The sequence below is a fragment of the Lycium barbarum genome, chromosome 4 (genome assembly GCF_019175385.1).
Source record: "Lycium barbarum isolate Lr01 chromosome 4, ASM1917538v2, whole genome shotgun sequence".
Lineage (NCBI taxonomy): Eukaryota > Viridiplantae > Streptophyta > Magnoliopsida > Solanales > Solanaceae > Lycium > Lycium barbarum.
In genome coordinates, this window is record NC_083340.1 from 115,261,267 (window position 1) to 115,263,616 (window position 2,350).

The following is a 2,350-nucleotide window of genomic DNA, read 5'->3' on the forward strand; positions in this document are numbered from 1 at the left end:
GGAGGACTATGTATCTACTATTGTTTAACCTCGAGTTGGAGCTGCTACTGTGAAAATTGACTCATCTTTATACCAGCTGTTGAAACTGGAGGGATACTTTCGAAACTCTACCGAGAATGACCCTCAACGTCATTTGCAGAATTTTGTGGATGTGTGTGCTAATCACATCCAGAACAATGTTTCACAAGATGCTATTCGGTTGAGGTTATTCAAATATTCCTTAGCTGGGGAGGCAAGAACATGGTTCGAGAAGCTGCCCCGAAATTCGATTACTTCATGGGCAGAGATGGTAGCTGTTTTTCTTACAAAGTGGTACCCCCTAGCAAGAAGGCTGAGATTCGCGACAAGATATATGAATTCAAGCAGCGACTGGGGGAACAACTATATGAAGCCTAGGAGAGGTTCAAAGAGTATTTGCAGAAGAGCCCGAATCATGGTTTTCCGAAAAATATATTGATGGAGAAGTTCTACCTAGGGTTAGATCCAGTGACACAGTTAGTAGCTAACAATGCAGCTGATGGGTGTTTTATGAACAAGACCTTTCGACGAGTGACCACCATACTTAACAAGCTGACAACTCATAATTAGGCTTAGCACTCAAACAATGCTGATGTGGTACCGTATGGTAGTGCTATGCTCCAGAATATAGTGAAGGAGAATCAGGATACCCAGCAAACATTGGAAGAACTTGCAACAAATATTTCCTTGCTGACAAAGAAGTTCGATGAATCTCAGATCAAAAAAGTAAATGTGTGTGAGGATGATGTAGTTTTGCCAAAAGGGTGTACCATGCTCAAGATGATCCGTTCCTTGATGGGCCACCCATGCAGGTTGAAGATGCCAATTATGTTAATAACTCTCAAGGGGGTTATCAAAAACAGAATTACCAAGGTGGCTATCAAAATCAGAATCAATGGATACCTCAGCAAGGTCAAGATGCTTACAACAACTATGGAAACTACAACAACAACTATGGTGGTGCGAACCAAGGGAGCTACAACAACAGCAGAAATTTAGGGAACAAGAGTTCCAATCCTTATATAACACCGAAAGGGCAGTAATCAGAGCAGGGTAGTTCGAAAGTTGAAGCAATGCTTGAGAAGATTCTGGAAAATCAATCGAAGTCTGAAAGGACTCTATCTGGGCTGACAGAAATAGTGGGTTCTCATACAGCGGCTATTCAGAAGCTTGAGTCGCAGATGAGGGATATTTCTAGAGAGCAGCATCCTCCTAAAAAGGAAGGACTTCCAAGTGACACCATCCCAAATCCGAAGAATGGGGAAGGCGGTTTGAACAACGTGTTTTTCATTACTACTAGAAGTTGTAAAACATTACAGGGAGCTGCTGAGAAGGTGATTGATCTTGGGCCGATAGATGATGAGAATGGGGTGCAGTCTGAAGCACCCACTATTACTGATGATATTCCTACTGACAGGAAGGTGGCCGATATTCCAGAGATGATTAGGGAAGCTGATAACACGAGCAAACAAGTTGTAAAAGGGGCTCTCCGCCCTTTGACACAGCTTTTCAAATCTAAACCTCCCTTTCCTCAGAGGTTGGTAAAGAAGCAGGAAGATGCTAAGTTTGAGAAGTTTTATGATCAGCTGAAGCAGTTATCTCTGAATTTTCCCTTCTTGGAAGCTGTCAAGGAGATGCCAGGTTTTGCGAAATATTTGAAGAAATTGCTTACCAAGAAGAAAACGGTGCAGCATGCCACCGTGAGGTTGACTCACACCGTGAGTTCCATCATTTCAACTACAACTGTGCAGAAAAATGGAGACCCTGGGGCGTTCACCATTCCTTGTTCTATTGGGCACCATGATTTTGCTCGCGCTTTGTGTGATAATGGGGCGAGTATAAATTTGATGCCCCTTACTATATACAAACAATCAGGTTTGGGGATGCCAAGGCCGACTACAATGAGATTGCAGATGGCTGATAGGTCTATCAAAAGACCTGTTGGGGTGGTTGATGATGTAATCGTGCGGGTTGGTGATTTTATGTTACCCGCTGATTTTGTTATTCTTGACTGTGCTGTTGATCGGGACATTCCTATCATTCTGGGGTAACCTTTCCTTGCTACAGGGAGGGCTTTGATGGATTCTGAGAAAAATGAAATAAAGTTCCGAGTCAACAATGAAGAAGTGACCTTTCAGGCTAGCCAAGGGATGAAGTTACCAAGTGCTTACGAGAGTATTTCAGTAATTGATTCATTCGATGTTGTTGATGAAGCAGTGGAGTTCAAGATGGAAGAAGAGAGTTTGGGTGAGGCTTTGGCTGGTATTCTGATGAATTTCGATGCTGAAGACATGGAAGGCTATGAGGAGATAGTTAATTCACTTGTTGGGTT

General features: G+C 42.9%; 1 non-coding gene across 1 annotated transcript; it reads right to left on the reverse strand.

The window, feature by feature from the left end:
- Positions 1-334: 334 nt before the first annotated feature.
- LOC132638994 (small nucleolar RNA R71) lies at positions 335-440 on the reverse strand. Its single transcript, XR_009582044.1, has one exon. It is a non-coding gene; the product is annotated as a small nucleolar RNA R71 (small nucleolar RNA).
- Positions 441-2,350: the final 1,910 nt, after the last annotated feature.